We start from the raw sequence: 14,744 nt of genomic DNA on the forward strand, positions 1-14,744 counted from the left end.
CTCTTGAAGAGGTAAACCAAATTGCACATATAGCATTTTTCCTGTTGCTTTTTCTGCTTGTATCAGAGTGAGGATAGAATTGTAATAGTTTTTCAGTTCCCCAGTCTCTATATTTAAAGCCTTCCCAGGTCCTGAAATACTTAAAGTTCTAAACATAGGGGTAAATAAATAGAGGCTGTCCCAACAGTTAAATCTATAGGGAAAGGAATTAGAATCCCAAATATTTGTAAATGACATTGTAGTCTTAAATTTAAGATGTATTCTGGTTTTAATCATCAGTAGAGTATGCTAAATGTAAGTGTATGTAAGACCTTTTAGAAAAAAAAGTTAAAACTTTGACCTAGGTCCTTTCCCAGCCCTTCTCAAGCCTGGGTAAAAATTAAAAGGACCTGATAAGCGGACAAATGGTGGTTAGGGGGTGTGTTTGTGTGCTGCCCCCTGGTGGATGGTCTGTCCTGATAGCTTACATTCTGCATTTGTTTCTACAAGTCAGTCTTCAGGCAATTAATTAACGGCTTGGCCGTTTAACACGTTCTTAAGTGTTTTGAAAATGCATAAGCTTTTATTTCAACATTTTTACAAGGTGTTAAAGTCTAAAGCCCAGCCCACTAAAATTTTAATGCCTTGTACAGATTGTTAACGACAGATTTAATTTGTGATAGTTTTTCTAATAGTAAAGCTTTCAAAAGGGTTAGAACATTTAGGAAAGGGCTGGACAGGCCGGGTGGAAAGGGCCATTTTAAACTCTTGGTGTATTACAGAGAAAGCCTGAGGGCAGGTAGATGTGTTGTGGGTACACTTGAGGGAATGTACTGTATGTATTGTGCAAAGGTGAGAGCCTGTATGCTTGTATACCTTTGGTGCTCGATGCCCCGTCTCCTTTTGGCTTATGCTAAACTTTTTGGCCAGTTACATTAACATGGTAAAGAAGACCAAGAGTTTGTTCCTTTGAGAGACTGTCCTTCATGGGTTTGGAGATGTGAGTCATAGATAGTGTTTAGGTATAATCACACTGATTATTTTTTTAATTATTACTATTTTAAGTAATCTTTATGCCTAACTTGGGGCTTGAACTCACGACCTCGGGATCAAGAGTTGCATGCTCCACCACCTGAGCCAACCAGGTGCCCCTACTCACAATGATTATAAGCATGATACTACATTTTATTTTATTTTATTTATTTTATTTATTTAAAAGATTTTATTTATTTATTTGACAGAGAGAGACACAGCGAGAGAGGGAACACAAGCAGGGGGAGTGGGAGAGGGAGAAGCAGGCTTCCTGCTGAGCAGGGAGCCCGATGTGGGGCTGGATCCCAGGACCCTGGGATCATGACCTGAGCCGAAGGCAGACGCTTAACCAGCTGAGCCACCCAGGCGCCACCGATGATACTACATTTTAGATTGTCTTGGCTGAGCCAGCCAGGCAGCCATGATAGGCAGTTTTAACATGTCACCCAAACATGGCAGAAAGTGGAGCTGTTGAATTTTCCAGCATCTGGGGTTTTTAGGTTTATTTAGATTTTACCATCACTGCTCTTGGAAATTTGTCATTTTTTTTTTTTTTTTTCAGAATGTAATTGGAAGTAAGAATATAATTTGGAAATGTGAAATATAGTTACTGAAGTTCTAAAGAAAAAACACAAATACATTATCATAAAGCTGCTTTTTTTTTTTTTTTTAAGTTTTATTTACTTAAGTAACGTAGCTCTACACCCAAAGTGGAGCTCGAACTCACAACTTGGAGATCAGGAGTCACATGCTCTTCCAACTGAGCCAGCCAGTGCCCCTTTTGCAAAGCTTTCTTAATTAAAAGACTAATGCCTAATACTTTTAAGATTATTTTATCAAACAGCTATTACATCTAAGCATGTTGGGCCCTTGAAAGGACTTCCCAGAAGGGAACTTCTTGAAATATCCTATGCATTGGATATTTTATTGTCAGTAGAGTTATTTGTCTTATTCATGTCTCATATTAGCTGCTGGGTGAAGCTGGATATTTTGGTTACTTTGAAATGATCTACTCTGTTTTGATGTGACCTCATTGATCATCCTCTATGAAATGTGGGTATAAACTAGGTAATTTCTAGAATTTTCTGCAGGAGATTGGGATTGATAGTATTATGATTATATTGGACAGTTTTCTTGAAGATCTGTGGGAGCGGTTTTTTTCTTACATAAAAGTCAAATAGTAGACACCTAAAATTAAGGTAGAAATAGCATGGAAATTGGAGTGAGAAGTTTCAGTTTGGCTTTTCATTTACCTGCTTTTTACCTTGATTAAAAGAACCTCTTGAGACTGTTTCCTTAATCTATAGAGTGGGACTGTTAATGCCTACTGGACCTGGTTGTTGGTGTAAGGACACACTGAAAATGTATTTCAGGTGCCTGGCATGATCTTTTGCCCTTTAGAAGTCACTGAATAAATGGTATCTCTTCTTTTAATTCTCAATATTGAAATTTAAAAATTGATTCTTAAATTGTAATTGTGGCAGAAATAATCTGGAGATGATTACTCTCCCTGGGTGTTGCTGACTTTAATCTTGCTAGCAGTAGAAAATGCAACTTTTCATCTGCTGCGTCTTTTGTTTGTATCAGAATTGGCATAAATGCAAATTGTGTAGAATTGTTGGACCGTGTAACAAAGAGTTCTTTCTATTTTTTATATTTTTTTAAAGATTTTATTTTAGAAAGAGAGCTTGCAAGTGCGCATGAACAGGGGGAAGGGCAGAGAAGCAGACGCCCTGCTGAGCAGGGAGCCTGATGCGGGACTTGATCCCAGGACCCCCGATCATGACCTGAGCCGAAGGCAGATGCTTAACGACTGAGCCACCCAGGCGCCCCCAAAGAATTCTTTTTAAATGAATGACACAGATAATGTCACTAATATACATTGTTACAAGATAGTTTTTTGGGAATATTCTATATTTGAAGTTACACTGTAGTTATTAAAACGAAAGGAATCTTGTACTTTCCACCTTAGGCAAGAGGAGACTGTCATCTAAAGCAGTCTTAGGGGGCGCCTGGATGACTCAGTCGTTAAGCCTTTGGCTCAGGTCATGATCCCGGAGTCCTGGGATCCAGCCCCACATCCGGCTTCCTGCTCAGTGGGGAGTCTGCTTCTCCCTCTGCCCTTCACCCTGCTCTTGTTCATTCTTACCCTGTCTTTCAAATGAATAGATACAATCTTTTTAAAAAAGATTTTATTTATTTATTTGACAGAGAGAGAGAGAGAGCGAGAGCAGGAACATAAGCCTGGGGAGAAGCAGGCTTCCTGCCAAGCAGGGAGCCAGACGCGGGGCTCGATCCCAGGACCCTGGGATCATGACCTGAGCGCAAGGCAGATGCTTAACGACTGAACCACCCAGGCGCCCCGAATAGGTACAATCTTTAAAAAAAAAAAGGGGGGGGGCAATCTTAGGACCTTTTAGTGTTTCTGCAGTATGGGAAATGCTAATGTGGTTGAAGGTTATGTGAGTGAAAAGTACTTAGGCTTTTTCACTATCAGACAATTATACAAACTTAAATCATATTTTTCTTCTAAAACTTCTTTTCTTATGTTACAAGTACTACCAAGCCTTGGGCTTGATTTTGGTGGGATTTATCATTTGTGAAGATGGCAACTTCTAGAGACTAGAGAGCAAAAAAAAAAAGGAAATTTCAGAAGTACTACAGTAGAGACAATAATGTAATAAATCCTCTTCACCCATCACCTAGCTTCAAGAATCACCAGCTGATGACCAGCCTGGTAACCAGCCGGTTGGATATCTATGCCCCAATGTCGTACAGCCCCTGATTATTTCTGAAGCAAATTCAAGGCAGCCAAGTATATTATATTCCAAGTTCTTTACATTGCTTCTCTAAAGCACAAGGACTTACAGACTATCATTATTACTTATAAAAAACATTGGCACTAATTCATGATAATAGTCCAATTTTTCCCAGTTATCTAATTGTTTTGTTTTGTTTTGGCAGTTTATTTGAATTAAGATTTATGTAAGTTCCATACATTTGTGATTGGTTGATATGTTTTAAGGCTTTATTTTTTGAAAAGATTTTATTTTTGAGAGAGCATAAGCAGTGCAGAGAGGCAAAGGCAGAGGGAGAAGACTTCCATTGAGCAGGGAGCCCGATGTGGGGCCTGATCCCAGGGCCCTGAGATCATGACCTGAGCCAAAGGCAGATGCTTAACGACTGAGCCACCCAAGCGCCCCTTTCTTTCTCTCTCTCTCTTTTTAATGTCTAGGTTCCCCATCTTTTTTCTTTGATACTTATTAGAAAACTTAGATATTTGTCCTGGAGAGTTTCCCAGGGTCTGGATTTTGCTGATGTGGTGTCATTTAACATGTAACTCTGTCCCCAGAGGACACCATAGGTCTAGAGAATTTATGATGTTCAGTGATGCTTTATTATTATTATTATTATTTTTAAAGATTTTATTTATTTATTTGACAGAGACAGCGAGAGAGGGAACACAAGCAGGGGGAGTGGGACAGGGAGAAGCAGGCTTCCTGCTGAGCAGGGAGCCTGATGAGGAGCTTGATCCCAGGACCCCAGGATCATGACCTGAGCCGAAGGCAGACGCTTAACGACTGAGCCACCCAGGTGCCCTTATTATTATTTTTTTAATTGGCAAACATGTTTTAGGCAAGACATGAGAATGTTTTAATGTCTTGGCCAAGTTGTATTTGTATAAAGGAATAACAGATTCAAGTGGTTTTTTTCATGTGAGTTCAAGTCTATAGATGAGGAAGCATGTTGCATTGAAGCATAGATTCTTCAACCTATTCTTCCTTAAGTAGTGTAGACATACCTGGTTTTGTTTTTTCACCTCACCAGAAAGTAGTCTTTTTTTTTTTTTTTTAAAGATTTTATTTATTTATTTGATAGAGTACAGGCAGAGAGAGATGGAGAAGCAGGCTCCCCGATGAGCGGGAGCCCAATGAGGGGCTTGATCCCAGGGCCCTGAGATCATGACCTGAGCTGTAGGCAGACGCTCAACCGACTGAGCCACCCAGGCGCCCCCTCACCAGAAAGTTAAGTAGCTTATTAAGCAGGAAAAAATTGGCTGCTATAAACCTGGTAAGGTTGCATTGCATTTATATTACTTATTATTTATGCTCCTTGCTGGGAGAAGGATTATCTACAAAGTGGTATATGGTTATATCTTGGGAGAAAAGCTAGAGTTGGGTTGCCTTGGTACAAAGTATGTCAGACCAAGATGTTTGGATCAAACTTATATACCTTCTTTGTTTTCTTGATACATAAGAATTATTAAAGACCTAATTATTTTAAAAAATGTATTGTAGAGGCAGATCGTGTGAGTTGGGGGAGGGTCAGAGGAAGAGGAAGAAAAGTAGATTCCTGGCTGAGTGTGGAGCCTGACTCAGGGCTTGATGTCATGACCAACCAATCATGACCTGAGCTGAAATCAAGAGTCGGATGCTTAATTGACTGAGCCACCCAGGTGCCCCAAGAATTCTTGACTTACATGAAACTGAGAATTTTCATACTGATTGTCTTGTGAGCAATTAATAGTTGTTTGCTTATTTTATTTGCTTGATTATATAAAACATTAAAATTGGAAATATAAACCTTGTGGGTTGTATAATTCTACTTCTTAGAAACAAGGCATCTACACTCTTCCTTCTTCAGACTCTCAGATAGTGGGATAATTGTAGTGTCTAAAGTTCATGAGTAGGTGATAGAATTTAATAGTAAACGTCGACTTCTCCACTTAAAAAAAAACAACAAACTAAAAACCCCCAAAACCAACAAAACCAAAATCCAAGGATTTAGGATTGGCCTTAGATAAGAACAACATCCAGTTAGTAGTAACATAAAATGAAAAGCGTTAATGTAGAGATACCCCTATATTCAAAATACAGCACTTTTAAAAGTTTAGTCACCTTGGCTCAGTCAGTGGAGCATGTGACCCTTTATCTGGAGTCTTGAGTTTGAGCCCCATATTGAGAGTAGCGTTTACTTAAAAAAGAAGTTTAGTCACCTTAAAACACCTCTTCTTGCAGGTACAAGTACAGTTTACTTAGTGAAGGTGAATTTTAAGTGAGACATAATTCCCTATGAAACTTTTTTTCTTGATCCTGAAATTCCATTGACGAACAGAAATAAAATTTGATCAGTTGGTTTTTTCCTTTGAGTGTCAAGTATACCAAATTTTAAGCAGCTCTGTCCAACTGAAAAATGTGAACTATGTATGCAATTTTAACTTTTCTAGTAGCCACAGTAAGAAGTAAAAAGTAACAGGTAAAATTAATACTAGTATTTTATACAATTCAATATATCTAAAATTTTAATCTTTTAACATGTGGTCAGTATTAAAATTGTTGAGAAATCTATTTTTAAAATTATTTATTTATTTTAGGGAAAGTGAGCATGAGCAGGGGGAGGAGCAGAGGGAGAGTGACAAGTGGACTCTGTGCTGAGCGCAGAGCCTGACACGGGGCTTGATCCCATGACCCCAGGATCATGACCTGAGCTGAAATTGAGTAGGATGCTTAACTGAGCCACCCAGGCACCCCTTTTGAGAAATTTAAAATTTTTTTTGTACTAAGTCTTCAAAATCTGTTATACTTTATACTCACAGAACACATCAGTTCAAACTGGATTAGCCACATTTCCAGCCTCGTGCAGCTAGTTGCTATTCCATTGAACAGTTGTTTTAATACAGACAGCTTTTAAAATCACTTTTTAAAAATGAGTCTTGCTGGAAAAAATGTATTGGTATTTATAAAATTAACTGGAAAAACATGGGAATGAGTAATTTGCTTTTTTTTTTTTAGGGAATGATTAATTTTCAATGTGACTCAAACATTATTAGAGATTTTGTATCTGAATATTCCCTTGTGATCACCCTAATTTTCAAGGAAGATACATGTAATTTGCTATATTGTGTTAATGTTGTACTTTTGAGTTATACAGGCAGTGAGTTTTTTATTTAAATAGTAACTCCCTAATGTTCAACTGCATGTGTTTCGGTGGTTGGTTGAAATACTGGTGGTGACTTTTTTGTTTAAAGACCCAGTTTCAGGGCCGCCTGGGTGGCTCAGTCGTTAAGCGTCTGCCTTCGGCTCAGGTCATGATCTCAGGGTCCTGGGATCGAGCCCCGCATCAGGCTCCCTGCTCAGTGGGAAGCCTGCTTCTCTCTCTCCCACTCCTCCTGCTTGTGTTCCCTCTCTCGCTGTGTCTCTGTCAAATACATAAATAAAAATCTTAAAAAAAAAAAAAAAGACCCAGTTTCAGATTCAGATTGAAGACTACAGAAATCTTTAGCTATTCAGGAATTAAGAATCAGTTTGTACCGTATTAATTCAACTATTTTAGAACACTGTTCTGTTGTATTGCCTTGCACATGTCCTAAGGAAGTGTAAGAACTTTGACTGTATTTCTCCATTGATGGGACATTTCTCCTACAAGAGAGATAGGAGTGTGTATTGCAAACATTAGTAATAGGAACAGCACACAGAAGAACATTTAGCCTTTCTTGGACTCTGCGAGCCTATACTATACCCTTGGCTTTGGTCAAGTTTTCATCCATACACTTAGGGCTGTGAGACTATTCTACATAGATGAAGATAAGGTGTGCAACTTTAAAACATATATACACTTGTTTTATTTAAAGGGACTAAAACACGGATGTGGTTCCCATGGTGATCTGGGAGTTAGGGGATGACAGAAGAATCACTTCAGATTTTCACTTCCAACTTTTTTTCATTCATTCCTTGTTTAAGCAATGTTGCTTAAATCACTCATAATGAGCCAGGCAATTTGCTAAGCACTTGAATATGCAACAGTGAATAAGATAGAAATAATTTAGCTCTCATGGGATTTGCCCTGTTAAATGGACATCAGTGGTCCCCAGACTTAAGTGTGTGTAAATCCACATTTCTCCAGCCCACCTCAGAGATTCTGATTTAGGAGGTCTGCATTGGGGCCCTGAAATTCTCATTTTAAGAAGCCCTCCTGGTTCTAATGTAGATGGTCCCATAGACCACACTTGGAATAACATCTCTTTATCTGTATGGTTGAGGGGACATCATACTTTGTCCTCTTTTCCTTTCTTCCATCCAGTATTCAGTTCACTAGGACCTGGCATCCTCTTTAACTGTTGGAACAAATATGTGTTTTTTTTGTTTTGTTTTTTAAAGATTTCATTAATTTATCTACAGAGCAAATGAGAGAGCACAAGTAGGGTGGAGCAGGAGAGAGAGAAGCAGGTTCCCCACTGAGCAGGGAGCCTGATGTGGGGCTGGATCCCAGGGCCCTGAGATCATGATCCGAGCAGAAGGCAGACATTTAACTGACTGAGCCACCCAGGCGCCCCTTTAACAGAGATTCTTAACTTGAGGTCTACCTGATTTACTCCATGTTGCTCCCTCCTTCCTGTTTTTACTGACACTTTTTTAAGACTGCCCTAAAATGTCTGATTTCTTCTAGGCTGTAAAATCTTTGGGGGAGAAAGCACTGATGTTACAGAGTTAGTTAGAACTGTTGGAATCTAGAACTGGTTTCTCTTGCTTTATCTTAGGTGATACTACAGGTTGGAAATAAGGCTGATGTCCCCTTAACAATAAGTAAGGTTTATTTTATAAAACAAAACTAAAAAAATCGAAAGCCACCCATGATTCTCCCAGCTGGAGTGTGTAATGGTTCCTTTTACTGGGTCTCTGGGTGCTTCGTAGTTTTCTCTACAAATTTAAGGCTAGGTCTTTGAGCATGCTACAGCTTTATATGAGAAAATAACATAAGAAAGAGAATCCTTGAGTCAGAGGCTTTGATAAGAGACTATCAAGTCAGTGATGAAGCAAGGTTATGTCAGTTGCTACTTTTCACCAGCAATGTGTATTAAACTTTTTTAAAAATTGAGGTGGACCAGGGCGCCGGGGGGAGGGAGGGGGCTCAGTCGTTAAGCATCTGCCTTCGGCTCAGGTCATGATCCCAGGGTCCTGGGATCGAGCCCCACATCGGGCTCCCTCCTCAGCGGGAAGCCTGCTTCTCCCTCTTCCACTCCCCGTGCTTGTGTTTCCTCTCTTGCTGTTTCTCTGTCAAATAAATAAATAAAATCTTCAAAAAAAAAAAAAAATAGAGGTGGACCTTTTAAAGAGCCACTTCTTAAAAAATCAGAAATGATATATATACATATATAAAATATTGAATGCTATTACTAATATAAGTAATTAGCAATACTGAATTTGGCCGGGTTGAACAAGTTCCTTTTTGGGTATAGATTGAATTGGTTGGTACAGCTGGAATTAAAGTGTGCGGCTGGTACAGAGTGCCTCCAAGTGGTGGGTCAAAGAGGCCACACTATACTGCTCTAAATCCACAGGTTTGGCTTTTTTTTGGAAAATGACTGGTCGAAATGTGGACCATGTGTCCTGTTTCCTTGCATAAGAAAACAAGGCAGAGAGAAACCTGTTACAAGTTAGATTTGGTTTTCTTTTCCTGCCTTCTGCTGGTGTTAGCCTGTTAGATTGTGATTAGAGCCTCAGTCTTGTTATGAGGTGAGAAATCAGTGATTTCCTTGATTTGTATAAGTGTTGGTAGAAAGAAAGGGGTGCAACAGAGCCTTATGTGGGAAATAAGGTGAATAAAATGTACATTCAGGATGTGTAGGTAATTTGGACAGAAGGTTGCAAGTCTAATATATTTTTGTTTCTTGGATTAGGACTTACCTGTGAAATGACTGGCTTCCTAAGCGCCTGGGTGCCTGTGTATGCAGTTGTCCTGATACCTTGAGGCAGTTGAGTTAGCCAAGTTTTCAGCATTGTTGCCTTCCTTTCTTGTTATTAATATGTAACTTTGTCCATTTAATGTCACTATTGAGTCTTGATATGTAAATGATCATTTTTTGGTTTAAAGCTGTGGGATAAAGTGAAAATTTTGCATAGGATTAGCCTATATTTGACCTTGAGGGTGTAATAAAAATTACAGCCTGTAATCTTTCTGAAGTCATTTGATGTGGTTACATTGTTGGTTGGATTATAAGTGAAATCAGTGATTGAATATAACGTAGTTAAGAGAGTAGACTCTGGAGCCAGAATGCCCGGAGATGGATGCTGACCCTGCTACACATGAGCAGTGTCTATTTGGACAGGTTAAACTTATGCTTTGTTTCCTAATCAATAAAATGCTGACTGAGAGGGTTGAATGAGGTAACAGACACTGTCTTAGGCAGTGTGGCTGCTATTACAAAATACTACAGACCGGGTGGCTTAAACAACAGACATTTATTTATCACCTTTCTAGAGGCTGAGAAGTCCAAGATCAAGGTGCAGGCAGATGCTTTCTGTTCTTGGTAAGAGCCCTCTCTTCCTGGCCTGTGGAGAGACGCCTTCTTGCCTTGCCTTCTTGCTGTGGCTCACATGGCCTCTCTTCAGCATGTGCCAGGGAAGGAGCACTGGTCTCTCTTCTTGCAAAGATAGGGATCCTGGGGCGGCCGGCAGGCTTAGTCAGAAGAGCATGCAACTCTTGATCTTGGGGTTGTGAGTTGGAGCCCCATGTTCAGTGTAGAGATGACTTTAAAAAAAAATCTTAGAGAAAAAAAGGAGTAATCCTCCATCCTCATGACGTCATCTAACTAAGCCTGAGTACTTTACCAAAGGCCCAGCTTCCTAATACCATCATGTTGGAGGTTAGGGCCGCAGCATAGGAATTTTGGGAGGTGGGGGGACACAAACATTCCATCCATAACAGCATTTCCTTGTTTATATTCTTATCTGCTGTCAAACTTTACAGTGAAGAAACGATGCAAATAAGAAAGACACGTGGCAACAACCTAGTAATCTAAAATTTGAATTGGAAGTAATCCGCATGAATACGTGGTTTATTTCTCTTTCAAACAAAATGTCTGTTTTCCAGCTGTAGCCTAGGAGCAATGACCAATGACCACCCTAATAATAATGAGCACTCTAGTGACTAGTTTGTGTCTCACTGTATTATTTCTGACTAATAGGGACTAGCACTTTATGTAGAAAAAGCTGATTGTAGAGGGGCTAGGAAGTGTACCAGTTGAACCTGGATTCTCATGTCATAATAGAAAGCAAAGGAGCTCTCAGAGACTGTTGGAGTCCTGTCACAAGATGCAGGAGTGAATATGAAGAAGCTTGCACTGACTGGCCAAAGATGGGGCAATTTGAGCATCAAAAGGAATTAATGCAATGGATTTATGCACCCAAAATACCTATGACTCTGAATTTATGATGATACTGAAAAGAAATAAACATTTGGTTATCTTAGGACAATGTCAGAGCACCAGCTCATCATTCTGAAAAGTTTGAAATAGCAGTGTCTCCTGAAAGAAGAAATGGAGATGAGGATTTGCATGAAACTGATTTATTTTGGACATGATTTCAGGAAGCAAGAGTTGAGGGAATGGGGAGAGGTAATGGGGAATTCAGAAAAGCCAACGAAAGGTGCTTTATTGAGATTGCCATAAGGACATGGGACCTTAGAGAAATGTATAGAATGCCTCCCAGATGAAGATGGGCATTTATCTCCTGGCTAGTTCCCTTCCCTTGTAAACTGTGGATTGTCTTGAGGGTTTCATCTCTCCTTTGCTTCCAGACTCCTCCTGTACTCTTCGGAGGCTTTGGAGAAAGCCCTGAGGTAAAACAGAGATGCGTAAGGTGTGTGCTTAGGGGTGGAAGGAGGCAGGGCAGCCTCGCTGTGCATGGGCCTGTCTACCACAGCTGTGGATGCAGTCGGAGGTGAGTGAGGGGATGTGAGAAGGAGCACAACACCATTTGCAGAAGGGAAAGAATCAAGTATTTTTTCTGTCTTCACCCTACTGGCTGTGCTTCAGAGTATCCAGATATTTAACAAGGGAAAGTTGTTCTTCATGGAAGAACTGGAGCTGAATAAAAAAAATGCAGAAGACATGATAAAATGAGAAAACTACTTTCAATCTTGAATGAAATAACGGAATTAGGCAGTGATTGTTGGTGATTGCAACATCACAGGGAGACAGCTAGAGACAGACATCTCCTCCTGGAAGTACAAGTCCCTTTTTCTTTCTTTCTTTTTTTTTTTTAATATTTTATTTATTTATTTGACAGAGAGAGCACAAGCAGGGGAAGTGGCAGGCAGAGGGAGAAGCAGGCTTCCCGCTGAGCAAGGAGCCCAACGTGGGGCTCGATCCCAGGACCCTGGGATCATGACCCGAGCCGAAGGCAGCCGCTTAACTGGCTGAGCCACCCAGGCGCCCCTTTCTTTTTTTTTTTTTAAGTTTCATTTATTTAATCTTTACACCCAACGTGGGTCTTGAACTCAGGACCCTGAGTTCAAGAGTCAGCTGCTCCTCCGACTGAGCCAGCCAGGTGCCCACAGTACAAGACACTTACTTGTGATATATTGTCTTTCCCCAAACAAGCGACAACAACAAAAAACAAATTGAATCTTCAGATCTAATTACAGAGGGACAGAGGAGAATATTAAACACCATTATGGGGCTATAATTAGCAAAATCCAGGCGGTGAGAAACTATAGGACAAATGACAGGTTTGGGTCACCCCCCTCCCCAAGTTGCAAGGTAAAAAAAGGGAAACAATGTGGATTATGAGACTAGAATCATAATCAACCAAATGCAATATATGGCTCTTTTGGGATACTGATTGAACAAACTTAATTTTTTTTTTAATTGGAGAACTTGACTAGATAATATGAAATTTTGTTCATTTTTAAGGGCTGATAATAGTATTTTGCCTACTTAAAATCCATTTCATTTATTTAAATTTTTTAAAGATTGTATTTTTGAGAGCACGAGCATAAGCAGGAGGGGGGAGGGGAGGGGCATAGGGAGAAGCAGACTCCCCGATCAGCAGGGAGACTCGATCCCAGGACCCTGAGACCATGACCTGAGCCGAAGGCAGATGCTTAACCGACTGAGCCACCCAGGCGCCCCTAGATTATAACAAATTTTAATTTACCTGTCAGTTGCGTGCTTTTCAGGTGCCAAGCACTGTTCCAGGTTCTAAACACAACGGAGAATGAGATGGCCTAATTAATTAGTTTCTGTTCTAAGGCGTGTATATCCTATTGTTATTTAGGTGTGCTTTAGGTGGAGGTAGAACACCAACTCACTTTGCCGATAGTTAAACTGAACTTGAGTGATTAGGTAATCATATGGTAGAAACATATCCGTATCTATTTTCTTGACTCTTAACTATTTAGAATCAAACCTAAATATAACCTAATTTTAAAAGCTGGGATGGGAGATCAGTGAAGCAGTTGATGGTCCTTTTTTCTTTTTTTAAATATGAATGAACTTGATTTACTTGTATAATTTTTTTAATAGAATTTAAACTTGTTTTGTTTGTTTAAAATAATCTCTACACACAATGTGGGGCTCAAACTCATGACCTTGGGATGAAGAGTTGCATGCTCTACCACCTGAGCCAGCCAGGCACCCCTGGATTTACTTGCATTGCTAGGGAAAATCTAAAACATAATACTGAGCAAAAAAAAACTTGTGAAATTTATATACAGTAAATTTATCTATAAAAATAGGGAATGCAGGATGCCTGGGTGGCTCAGTCAATTGAGCATCCAAGTCTTGATTTCTGCTCAGGTCGTGATCTCGGGGTGGTGGGGTTGAGCCCCACATCAGACTCTGCTCTCAATGAGGAGTCTGCTGGAGATGCTCTCTCTCTCTCTCTCTCTGCCCCCCTCTGCCCCTCCTCCCACTCACATGCACGTGTGCACATGCTCTCTCTCTCTCTTGCTTTCTCAAATTCTAAAAAAAAATTTCACGAATTTGTGTGTCATCCTTGCTCAGGCCAGGTTAATCTTCTCTGTATCGCTTCAGTTTTAGTGTATGTGCTGCCGAGCGGAGCACGCAGGTTGTGCATAGCCAACTCGTTAAGTGCAGCAGAGGGATGGATGTTCTCAAGGACTTCCCAGGTCAGAAGTTTGTGTTTATGTGCTGGATGGTTAGAATTCATGCCTTTTCTTGGTCTCTTTTAATGCTGAGCCTTTTGGGTCTTGTACTGTTGAGAAGGGAGCATGGGGTTAGGAGCAGGGGAGAAACTGCAGAGGTTAAGATAAGTTACTGGTAAGTGGGAAAGAACAACTCTAGATGTGAAAACACTAACTATATGAAAATAATCTGATGTTTGTCTAAAATGAAACTTGAGAGAATCAGATAATGGAAATTGGACAGCCATTTAAGGGAAATAATTAGTTTGGAGTGACTTTCAATAAGTAAATGGATGTTGGATATACATTTTGAAGAATGTGTTAGGAAAACATGGCTAATGGATTACTTCTAATGTACAAAAGATGGTATTCTATTTAAAGAATTTCTTGGGAGCCCTGTGAAGTGGTATTTATTTTTGAGATATGAATAATCACCTGCTAGTTGACCTAAACTCTGTATGTACCCTTATATGTGTACTTTTGGGGGAAAATTTTGATAATATATATACCGAGGAAAGAGTCAAAGGGGATGAATACTTAGTTTCTTAACACTGCGCTGCTAATCCTTACTGACGGGTGCTTGAATAAAACTTAGTACTTGCAGGGGCGCCTGAGTAGCTCAGGTCATGATCTCAGGGTCCTGGGATTGAGCCTCCAGTTGGGCTCCCTGCTCAGCGGGGAGCCTGATTCTCCCTCTCCCTTTGATGCCCGCCCGCCCCCCACTTGTGCTCTCTCTTGCTCTGTTCTCTTTCTTTCTCTGCTCTCTCTGCTCTGCTCTGTCTCTCGGCTCTGCTCTCTCAGCTCTGCTC

General features: G+C 40.2%; 1 protein-coding gene and 1 non-coding gene across 2 annotated transcripts in view; one reads left to right on the top strand and one right to left on the bottom strand.

Annotated features, from left to right (window-relative positions):
• IGF2BP3 (insulin like growth factor 2 mRNA binding protein 3) overlaps positions 1 to 14,744 on the top strand; it is a 153,062-nt gene that overhangs the window by 29,428 nt on the left and 108,890 nt on the right. The gene's annotated exons all lie outside the window — the stretch shown is intronic.
• Positions 13,756 to 13,855, bottom strand: LOC116631221. Its single transcript, XR_004299151.1, has one exon. It is a non-coding gene; the product is annotated as a U6 spliceosomal RNA (small nuclear RNA).

Source organism: Phoca vitulina, unplaced genomic scaffold (assembly GCF_004348235.1).
Source record: "Phoca vitulina isolate PV1807 unplaced genomic scaffold, GSC_HSeal_1.0 scaffold4, whole genome shotgun sequence".
Classification (NCBI taxonomy): Eukaryota; Metazoa; Chordata; class Mammalia; order Carnivora; family Phocidae; genus Phoca; species Phoca vitulina.